This window comes from Tursiops truncatus, chromosome 7 (genome assembly GCF_011762595.2).
Source record: "Tursiops truncatus isolate mTurTru1 chromosome 7, mTurTru1.mat.Y, whole genome shotgun sequence".
In the NCBI taxonomy this organism is placed as follows: Eukaryota; Metazoa; Chordata; class Mammalia; order Artiodactyla; family Delphinidae; genus Tursiops; species Tursiops truncatus.
Window position 1 is genome coordinate 35,285,096 of NC_047040.1, and position 12,158 is coordinate 35,297,253.

A 12,158-nucleotide genomic window follows, 5' to 3' on the forward strand; every position below is an offset into this window, starting at 1 on the left:
CTCCCTCAGTCACCCCTCAGGGGTGCCGGTCCCAGAGGTCCAGCCTTTACTTTTGCTACCCCTTCCCTCCCTCCCACTCCCTCAGGACCCGCATGGCTGGAAGGGGCCTAGGTGGGCAGCGTATCAGGCCTGGGATCTCAGCAGGCTTCCAGGGGCCCAAGTGGGCAGGGGAAACCTGGCCATGCTCCCTTTTGATCCTCTGCCCTCCCAATGGTCTCCCAGTTTCCCCCTTCGGGCATGGGATCCCTTCCCTCCCTCCCACTCCCTCAGGACCTACATGGCTGGAAGGGGCCTAGGTGGGCAGAGTATCAGGCCTGGGATCTCAGCAGGCTTCCAGGGGCCCAAGTGGGCACGGGAAACCTGGCCACGCTCCCTTTTGGTCCTCTGCCCTCCCAATGGTCCCCCAGTTTCCCCCTTCGGGCATGGGATCCCTTCCCTTCCCCCAGCCGCCCCTCAGGGGCACCAGTCCCCTCCTGCCTCCACTTCTCCTCCTCCCTGGCTCCCCTCCACGACCCACATCCTACCCAGTCGCTGGAGGTTCCTCCCATCCCCTTAGGTGTCCATGGTCCCCCACTGGTGCCTGGTAGGTGCCCTAGTTGTGCGGAGATGCGAATTCCGCATCCTCCTAGTCTGCCATCTTCTGCCTTCAAATTTTTAAAGGAAATTATTTTGAGCCTAGAAATCTTTCTTCAGCAAAACTGTCATCCACATATCCATGGAGGGAGGGAAAGTTTAGGCATTTAAGGTATCAGTTTACCACTTAAGAATCCTTCCTAGAACAGTTATTGGAACATAAGGCAAACTAAAAAATTGATTTAAAAAAAAAGTGCAATTCAAGGAAAAAATAGATACTAATAGGAGATTTAATTAAAAAGTAAATAATCGTTGATAATATGGCTATAAAACACACTATAATTTTTTAAGAAAAGATAAGCATGGTATAAAATAATTCATAATAATTAGAATTTAAAATTCAGAGTAATTTGAACAAAACCTGAGAAAGGGAAAGGGATATAGAAATTAAGTTAAGGGCTTCCCTGGTGGCACAGTGGTTGAGAATCTGCCTGCCAATGCAGGGGACACATGTTTGAGCCCTGTTCTGGGAAGATCCCACATGCTGCGGAGCAACTGGGAGCCACAATTACTGAGTCTGCGCGTCTGGAACCTGTGCTCCGCAACGAGAGGCCGCGATAGTGAGAGGCCCGCGCACCGCGATGAAGAGTGGCCCCCGCTTGCCACAACTAGAGAAAGCCCTTGCACAGAAACGAAGACCCAACACAGCCATAAATAAATAAATAAATAAATTTAAATCATATGGGCTTCTAAGAAGACCTCTGCTTAAAAAAAAAAAAAAAAGAAAGAAAGAAATTAAGTTAAAAGATTTGCCTTGTTTTGAGGAGAGTGAGATTTTAGATACAGATTAAATATCAATTTCAAGAGAGAATGTAAGTTTAAATATAGTTATTAAAAACCTAAGAATACTGAGACAATAAGCATAAGACTTAGAATTTTCAAATACCATGGAGAAAAAAAAAGTCTTATTAGCAAAAGTGAAAAAACAAGGACCCAAAACAACACAGGCAAAACAAAACAAAACCAAAAAACAAGAAAAACCAAAGACAAGAAAGCTTTTCAAACAGGAAGCACAACCCAAGCAGGCAAGAATAGAATGGACTGATTGATTGAACAAGCATATGAAGCACTTGCCTTGTCCTAGGGACTGTTCTAAGTGTTTTACAAGTATTAGCTGATTTAATCAAGCAATCAAGCATGCTGGTATCTCAATGAATGTGAATGGATTAAATTCCTCAATTAAAAGAGATTCTTATGTCTTAAGTTGTGTTAAGGCAGAGAGAGAGAGAGAAAAGAATATCTTAAAACTGAATTAAATTTTTGAAGATGAAAGGTAGGAAAATTACAACAAAACAAGACCAACAAAGCAGGAATGGCAATATTATTATTGAACAAACCAAAATTCAAGTTGAAAAGTATTAAATGAAAGACAAAGAATTATTTTATGATGATAAGAGCTATAAACTATTAAAAGCCTTGGGAATACCTACTTATGAGCCTCAGAATAATATCAAAACATTAATCTAAAGCTATTAGGAATACCAGGATTTGAATTGATTCAGGGGACTGAAAAAGGAGGGAGAGATTTTTGGTAAAAAGGAATTCCCCAACAGTACTCATAACTGAGCAATAGCAAGGCCACCTCCACCAAAACTGAGGGTCAGTGGAGAAGGAGGCTGAGGGAGAAATAAGATTAGAAAGATAGAGCAGGTTGAATGGCAGGTAAAGAAGTCTAGATTTTACCCTCCAGGAAAGGTGAAGAGGAGCAGAAGAGAGAAGTGATGAAAGGTGATCTTTTGGAAGATGGGGCAGGCAACAGTGTGCAGGTCTGGCTGAAGAAGAAATGGAGTATTCACAAAACAGGCCCAAGTGCCTGCTTACTATTGGTAAATCAGTAGTACATTTTCTTGTTATCCTTAGGTTCCTAGCCTATCACAAAGTCTTTGGAAATTGAATTCAGTAAGGTATATGAGAGCATGCTGAATATTGAGGTGCTATAAGTATGTAATATTAATATTAATTATTCTCATTCTATAGTATTATGTTTAAATACTTAGAGTCCTCTAAATTATGATCAATGTAAATTGGTCCCCATAATCCTTACCCTGTAGGTAATTGGAAGCTTTGAAGAACTTGATCAAAGTGAATTCTTTCATCAAGAATCCAAGAAAAGACAGAGTATGAGCAATTACAGAGGCTATCCAAGCATATCTGCTTTTCTTCTCCTTTCTTTCTGTGCACAGTATCCTTCTCTACATGAGGCAGAGTTAAGATCTGGGAACTTGGGAAGGGTCCTACCAACTAGGACAACATTTTCTCCTGTGGGAGAAACTTTTTTTAGAATATTAAATCAGTTTTATAAATTTAAGAAAACGTTGATACCTACATTTTTAAGGAAATATAATTCCTGACTCTATAGTGCTTAGGATATGTGGAGAAGCCTGGTTTTAGGAACTGTTATCAGAGATGGTCTCCCTGCCAGTCACCTGCATCAGCGGAGAGGAGCCAAAACAGAGATAATCCCAAAAGTAGATCATTCGAAAACACATTGCTCTTTAGTTCAGGAGCACAATCAATTACTTTTACTTCTTGCAGCTAGTTCTTTCTAATTGCATATTCCCTAGGTTAATGTTCAAAGTCATTTTCTATCCCTGACCACACAGTAATTTATAATGGGAAGAATGGCCCCGATATGCTGGTTGGCAATGGTACATGAGCCTGGGATTAACTAGTTGCTACAGATAATTACAAATGGGTAATTCACAGCCAGAAAATTGAGAATGCTTTTTTTTTTTGGCCACACCCCACAGCTTGTGGATCTCAGTTCCCCAACCAGGGATTGAACCTGGGCCACGGCAGTGAAAACCAGGAGTCCTAACCACTAGACTACCAGGGAACTCCCGAGAATTCTTAAACATATATATTTGTTAGGAGCTAACAGTAAAATTTCTATGATATCTGTGATTCTGTGTGTGTGTGTGTGTGTGTGTGTGTGAGAGAGAGAGAGAGAGAGAGAGAGAGAGGAGGAGAGAGAGAAATGAAGAAGGATTTTATGATAATTTTATGGTAATCCTTTAACACTAAAAGGCAACTACTAAGGTCTTGCTTTTAGGAATTGAAGTAACTCTCTTTAGCTACTTTCTAAATTTGAAAATGTGAGGATATTTATATTTAAAGGAAAAAGTTCAATAATAATCTTTAAGTAAATGATTTTAATGTCACATACCAGAAAGAGAAGATATTTATTAAATACGAGGCATCTTTTCTTAACTGGTTTCATCAAGAACAATCATTTGCAGGATTTTTTTGTTTGTTTGTTTTTTGCGGTACGCGGGCCTCTCACTGTCGTGGCCTCTCCTGTTGCGGAGCACAGGCTCCGGACATGCAGGCTCAGCGGCCATGGCTCACGGACCCAGCCGCTCCGCGGCATGTGGGACCTTCCCGTACCTGGGCACGAACCCATGTCCCCTGCATCGGCAGACGGACTCTCAACCACTGCGCCACCAGGGAAGCCCATTTTCAGGGTTTTTATCAAAACCTCACATTAGCACTGGCAACAAAAATAACATAGTTTAGAATCTTTCTGGCTTCACCAAGCACCTTTGTGAGCTACTAAGAGCATTTATTAAGATAGATATAATTATTATTGAAGGGTATGAGCTATTTATCTATTTTTCCATAACATCTATAAATATAATAATTTAGAAGGAATTACTATAATCAACGTGTATACACAATAACATTTTCTTGGCAGGTAGGAACAGGTGGGTAACCTATTCTTTGTGAGTCTGTCCCAAATTACAAGGTTAAAGATAAGATGGCTATTGATACTTGGTAATAGCAATTGAGAAATTAAATAGATACCAGCTCATAAAACCTTATATTGGAGACAACTGTCATTCTACCCACCTCTCATTTTCTTGCTGTTCACTTCCCCTTCTCAGAGAGGATGCCTGGTTGTGACTGGAAGGGACATTAGAATAATGTGTCCTTGCCTGTCGGACCGTGTGAGCCGAGTGGACCAAGGTTGAAATCTCACCAAAGCTGAGGCCATCGCGTTCTCTTTCCTGGCTGTGGAAGTACAGGCTAGAATGCCATTTGTAATCAGAAATGGAAGCTGCTGTTTTAGGGACAGTTGTAATGGGATATTTTCCCAAAGACAAAAGTATGAAGCAGGTGCAGCAGAGACAAGGGTCATGGGGCCAAAAGGACAGGGAAAGAAAGAAAGTGAGAACGAAAGCAAGAATTTTACTAATACCTCTCTGTTTCTGTAAAATTCTGCTAGACTTGCTAAAATAGGGCACCTTGAGATGTGTTTGTATCCTTACAATAAACCTCTCTGTAATTAGCCCAGCTTAAGTGAATTTCTTCTTGCAACTACGCATAAGAAACTGTTTAACTACTATGTTAATTTTCAAGACTTCTAAAGATGGCAATAACTTACATTTTCCTGCCAGAATTTGAGAGAAGCAAGCAAATCTGACACCAGAAATGCAGTTGCCTCACTATTGGTTTGTATCCCAAACCAGTTTAGGGAAGCAGTGCGTAAACCTTATTTTTATATGGCCATAGCCAACTTACCCTACTTAAAAGTATAACCATAACACTAAGAAGTGGCCAAGTATTTTTAAATTATTTTCTTTTAAGTGGTGGTCATACTACGTGTAGAGATTATGTGGAGCAACTGGATCTTTCATACATGGCTGATGGAATAGTTAAATGATACAATCACTTTGGAAAACTACTTGACAGTTTTTTTTTAGGTTCACAATATAGCTACCTTATGATCCAGCAATTCTACACCTAGATACTTACACCAAAGAAATGAAAACACATATCTATAAAAAGATTTAAATAAGAATATTCATTACATTATCATTTATTATAGCATAAAATCAGAAAGAACCAAATTGTCCAACAGGAAAAAGATGGGCAAACCAGTTATGTCATAATCACACAATGGAATGCTGCATAGCAATAAAAAGGAAGAAACAACTGATGCAGGCAATGACATGCATGAGACTCTAAAAGACCTCGTTGAGTGAAAGAAGTTAGACCCTGAATTACATACCGTATGTTCAATAACAAGCAAAATTAACATATGGAGATAGAAATCAGAGCAGTGGCTATCTGAGGGGAGTGGTTGCAGACTTTGAAGACAATTTTCTAGGGTAAGAATTTTCTACGGTGATGGTAATGTTCTATGACTTGATTGGGTTTACAGGTGCATACATTTGTCAAAATTCATCAAACTGTACACTTTAGATCTATGTGCTTTACTGTGAGGGGAAAGTCAAGATATTATTTGACCAAAAGAAATATAGGGGGCAAAGGACTGTTACTAAGACAGAGTCAGTAAAACAGGAACACAGATGCGGGGCACCCTCAGAAGAAACAGGCTCTGGCATATTGTTCAACCTCAAGGTTCCTGACATGTCTGCTTCCCCCAGAGGCCTTGATAGTAGATACTTACCATGAAATTCAAGCACACGGAAAATGCAGAACATTTTCATGTGTATCGACAGTAATAGTTTTGAGGGCAAAACATACAGTAAACGAGTGCAGTCCCCAGCCCCCAATTTCAGTGTTTAATCCCCAGCTCTGCCACTATTTATGAAAGCCTAGACAAGTTAGCTAAACTCTCAGCTGTAAAATAGTGATAATAATAGCAGTCATCTCGTGGGACCACTATGAGGATGAAATGACTCACACATGCAAAGCTCTTAAAAAATGTTTGGCATATAAGAAGTGCTTGATAAATGTTAAGAGTCCTACAGAAAAGCAAAAAAGGATTAGAGGTGAGAGCTTCCAGGAAGATGGCGGAAGAGTAAGACGCAGAGATCACCTTCCTCCCCACAGATACACCAGAAATACATCTACATATGGAACAACTCCTACAGAACACCTACTGAACGCTGGCAGAAGACCTCAGACCTCCCAAAAGGCAAGAAACCCCCATGTACCTGGGTAGGGCAAAACAAAAAATAATAAACAGAGACAAAAGGATAGGGACGGGACCGGCACCAGTGGGACGGAGCTATAAAGGAGGAAATGTTGCCACACACTAGGAAGCCCCTTTGCAGGCGGAGGCTGCAGGTGGCGGAGGGGGAAAGCTTCGGAACCGCGGAGGAGAGCACAGCAACAGGGATGCGGAGGGCAAAGCGGGGAGAGATTTCCGCACAGAGGATTGGTGCCGACCAGCACTCACCAGCGCGAGAGGCTTGTCTGCTCACCCGCCAGGGCGGGCGGTGCTGGGAGCTGAGGCTCGGCTTCGGTTGGAGCGCAGGGAGAGAACTGGGGTTGGCGGAGTGAACACAGCCTGCAGGGGGTTAGTGCGCCACGGCTAGCCCGGAGGGAGTCTGGGGAAACGTCTGGAGCTGCCGAAGAGGCAAGAGACTTTTTCTTCCCTCTTTGTTTCCTGGTGTGCGAGGAGAGGGGATTAACAGCGCTGCTTAAAGGAGCTCCAGAGACAGGCGTGAGCCGCGGCTAAAAGCGCGAACCCCAGAGACGGGCATGAGACGCTAAGGCTGCTGCCACCAACAAGAAGCCTGTGTGCGAGCACAGGTCACTATCCACACCCCCCTTCCGGGGAGCCTGTGCAGCCCGCCACCGCCAGGGTCCCGGGATCCAGGGACAACTCCCCCGGGAGAACGCACGGTGCGCCTCAGGCCGGTGCAACGTCATGCCGGCCTCTGCCGCCGCAGGCTCGCCCCGCACTCCATGCCCTTCCCTCCCCTGCGGCCTGAGTGAGCCAGAGCCCCGAATCAGCTGCTCCTTTAACCCCATCCTGTCTGAGTGAAGAACAGACGCCCTCCGCGACCTACACGCAGAGGCGGGGCTAAATCCAAAGCTGAGCCCCTGGGAGCTGTGAGAACAAAGAAGAGAAAGGGAAATCTCTCCCAGCAGCCTCAGAAGCAGCGGATTAAAGCTCCACAATCAACTTGATGTACCTGCATCTGTGGAATACATGAATAGACAACGAATCATCCCAAATTAAGGAGGTGGGCTTTGACAGCAAGATTTATGATGTTTTCCCCTTTTCCTCTTTTTCTGAGTATGTATGTGTATGCTTCTGTGTGAGATTTTGTCTGTATAGCTTTGCTTCCACCATTTGTCCTAGGGTTCTATCGATCCGTTTTTTTAAAAAAAATTTTTTTCTTTTTCTTAATAATTATTTTTTTATTTTAATAACTTTATTATATTTGATCTTACTTTATTTTATTTTACTTTATCTTCTTTCTTTCTTTTTTTCTTCCTTCTTCCCTCCCTCCCTCCCTCCCTTCTTTCTCCCTCCCTCCTTTCTTTCTTTCTTTCTTTCTTTCTTTCTTTCTTTCTTTCTTTCTTTCTTTCTTTTCTTTCTTTCTTTCTCTTCTGCAGCCAGGAGTCAGTGCTGTGCCTCTGAGGTGGGAGAGCCAACTTCAGGACACTGGTCCACAAGAGACCTCCCAGCTCCATGTAATATCAAACGGTGAAAATCTCCGAGAGATCTCCATCTCAACACCAGCAGCCAGCTTCACTCAACGACCAGCAAGCTACAGTGCTTGCTGTTTGTGCAGTGTTTGTACAGTGCCAAACAACTAGCAAGACAGGAACACAACCCCATCTATTAGCAGAGAGGCTGCCTAAAATCATAATAAGTCCACAGACACCCCAAAACACACCAACAGACGTGGACTTGCCTACCAGAAAGACAAGATCCAGTCTCATCCACCAGAACACAGGCACTAGTCCCCTCCACCAGGAAGCCTACACAACCCACTGAACCAACTTTAGCCACTGGGGAATACACCAAAAACAAAGGGAACTACGAACCTGCAGCCTGCAAAAAGGAGACCCCAAACACAGTAAGATAAGCAAAAGGAGAACAGAGAAAAACACACAGCAGATGAAGGAGCAAGATAAAAACCCACCAGACTAACAAATGAAGAGGAAATAGGCAGTCTACCTGAAAAAGAATTCAGAATAATGATAGTAAAGATGATCCAAAATCCTGGAAATAGAATAGACAAAACACAAGAAACATTTAACAAGGACCTAGAAGAACTAAAGATGAAATAAGCAACAATGAACAAAAAAATAAATGAAATTAAAAATACTCTAGAAGGGATCAATAGCACAATAACTGAGGCAGAAGAACGGATAAGTGACCTGGAAGATAAAATAGTGGAAATAACTACTGCAGAGCAGAATAAAGAAAAAAGAATGAAAAGAACTGAGGACAGTCTCAGAGACCTCTAGGACAACACTAAACGCACCAACATTCAAATTATAGGGGTTCCAGAAGAAGAAGAGAAAAAGAAAGGGACTGAGAAAATATCTGAAGAGATTATAGTTGAAAACTTCCCTAAAATGGGAAAGGAAATAGTTAATCAAGTCCAGGAAGCACAGAGAGTCCCATACAGGATAAATCCAAGGAGAAACATGCCAAGACACATATTAATCAAACTGTCAAAAATTAAATACAAAGAAAACATATTAAAAGCAGCAAGGGAAAAACAACAAATAACACACAAGGGAATCCCCATAAGGTTAACAGCTGATCTTTCAGCAGAAACTCTGCAAGCCAGAAGGGACTGGCAGGACATATTTAAAGGGATGAAGGAGAAAAACCTACAACCAAGATTACTCTACCCAGCAAGGATCTCATTCAGATTTAATGGAGAAATTAAAACCTTTACAGACAAGCAAAAGCTGAGAGAGTTCAGCACCACCAAACCAGCTTTACAACAACTGCTAAAGGAACTTCTCTAGGCAAGAAACACAAGAGACGGAAAAGACCTACAATAATGAACCCAAAATAATTAAGAAAATGGGAATAGGAATATACATATCGATAATTACCTTAAATGTAAATGGACTAAATGCTCCCACTAAAAGACACAGATCAGCTGAATGGATACAAAAACAAGACCATATATTTGCTGTCGACAAGAGACCCACTTCAGACCTAGAGACACAAACAGACTGAAAGTAAGGGGATGGAAAAAGGTATTTCATGCAAATGGAAACCAAAAGAAAGCTGGAGTAGCAATTATCATATCAGACAAAATAGACTTTAAAATAAAGGATATTAGAAGAGACAAAGGAGGACACTACATAATGATCAAGGGATCCATCCAAGAAGAAGATATAACAATTGTAAATATTTATGCACCCAACATAGGAGCACCTCAATACATAAGGCAAATACTAACAGCCATAAAATGGGAAATCAACAGTAACACATTCAGAGTAGGGGCCTTTAACACCCCACTTTCACCAATGGACAGATCATCCAAAATGAAAATAAATAAGGAAACACAAGCTTTAAATGATACATTAAACAAGATGGACTTAATTGATATTTATAGGACATTCCATCCAAAAACAGAATACACATTTTTCTCAAGTGCTCATGGAACATTCTCCAGGATAAATCATATCTTGGGTCACAAATCAAGCCTTGGTAAATTTAAGAAAACTGAAATTGTATCAAGTATTTTTTCCAACCACAATGCTATTAGACTAGAAATCAATTATAGGAAAAGATCTGTAAAAAATACAAACACATGGAGGCTAAAGAATACACTACTTAATAACGAAGTGATCACTGAAGAAATCAAAGACAAAATCAAAAAATACCTAGAAACAAATGACAATGGAGACATGACGACCCAAAATCTATGGGATGCAGCAAAAGCAGTTCTAAGAGGGAAGTTTATAGCAATACAATCCTACCTTAAGAAACAGGAAACATCTCGAATAAACAACCTAACCTTGCACCTAAAGATATTAGAGAAAGAAGAACAAAAAAACCCCAAAGTTAGCAGAAGGAAAGAAATCATAAAGATCAGATCAGAAATAAATGAAAAAGAAATGAAGGAAACGATAGCAAAGATCAATAAAACTAAAAGCTGGTTCCTTGAGAAGATAAACAGAATTGATAAACCTTAGCCAGACTCATCAAGAAAAAAGGGAGAAGACTCAAATCAATAGAATTAGGAATGAAAAAGGAGAAGTAACAAATGACGCTGTAGAAATACAAAAGATCATGAGAGATTACTACAAGCAACTCTATGCCAATAAAATGGACAACCTGGAAGAAATGGACAAATTCTTAGAAATGCACAACCTGCCAAGACTGAATCAGGAAGAAATAGAAAATATGAACAGACCAATCACAAGCACTGAAATTGAAACTGTGATTAAAAATCTTCCAACAAACAAAAGCCCAGGACCAGATGGCTTCACAGGTGAATTCTATCAAACATTTAGAGAAGAGCTAACACCTATCCTTCTCAAACTCTTCCAAAATATAGCAGAGGGAGGAACACTCCCAAACACATTGTACGAGGCCACCATCACCTTGATACCAAAACCAGAGAAGGATGCCACAAAGAAAGAAAACTACAGGCCAATATCACTGATGAACATAGATGCAAATATCCTCAACAAAATACTAGCAAACAGAATCCAACAACATATTAAAAGGATCATACTCCATGATCAAGTGGGGTTTATTCCAGGAATGCAAGGATTCTTTAAAATACGCAAATCAATCAATGTGATAAACCATATTAACAAATTGAAGGAGAAAAACCATACGATCATCTCAATAGATGCAGAGAAAGCTTTTGACAAAATTCAGCACCGATTTATGATAAAAACCCTGCAGAAAGTAGGCATAGAGGGAACTTTCCTCAACATAATAAAGGCCATATATGACAAACCCACAGCCAACATCTTCCTCAATGGTGAAAAATTGAAAGCATTTCCAGAAAGATCAGGAACAAGACAAGGTTGCCCATTCTCACAACTCTTATTCAACATAGTTTTGGAAGTTTTTGCCACAGCAATCAGAGAAGAAAAGGAAATAAAAGGAATCCAAATGGGAAAAGAAGAAGTAAAGCTGTCACTGTTTGCAGATGACATGATACTATACATAGAGAATCCTAAAGATGCTACCAGAAAACTACTAGAGCTAATCAATGAATTTGGTAAAGTAGCAGGATACAAAATTAATGCACAGAAATCTCTGGCATTCCTATACACTAGTGATGAAAAATCTGAAAGTGAAATCAAGAAAACACTCCCATTTACCACTGCAACAAAAAGAATAAAATATCTAGGAATAAACCTACCTAAGGAGACAAAAGACCTGTATGCAGAAAATTATAAGACACTGATGAAAGAAATTAAAGATGATACAAATAGATGGAGAGATATACCATGTTCTTGGATTGGAAGAATCAACATTGTGAAAATGACTCTACTACCCAAAGCAATCTACAGATTCAATGCAATCCCTATGAAACTACCACTGGTATTTTTCACAGAATTAGAACAAAAAATTTCACAATTTGTATGGAAACACAAAAGAACCCAAATAGCCAAAGCAATCTTGAGAACGAAAAATGGAGCTGGAGGAATCAGGCCCTGACTTCAGACTATACTACAAAGCTACAGTAATCAAGACAGTATGGTACTGGCACAAAAACAGAAAGATAGATCAATGGAACAGGATAGAAAGCCCAGAGATAAACTCACAGATGTATGGTTACCTTATCTTGATAAAGGAGGCAGGAATATACAGTGGAAAAGCACAG

The 12,158-nt window shown here is 40.6% G+C and overlaps 1 protein-coding gene across 4 annotated transcripts in view; it reads right to left on the bottom strand.

Moving 5' to 3' along the window:
- The window catches only part of MAIP1 (matrix AAA peptidase interacting protein 1), a 218,935-nt gene that overhangs the window by 161,416 nt on the left and 45,361 nt on the right, over positions 1-12,158 (bottom strand). The window lies entirely within an intron of this gene.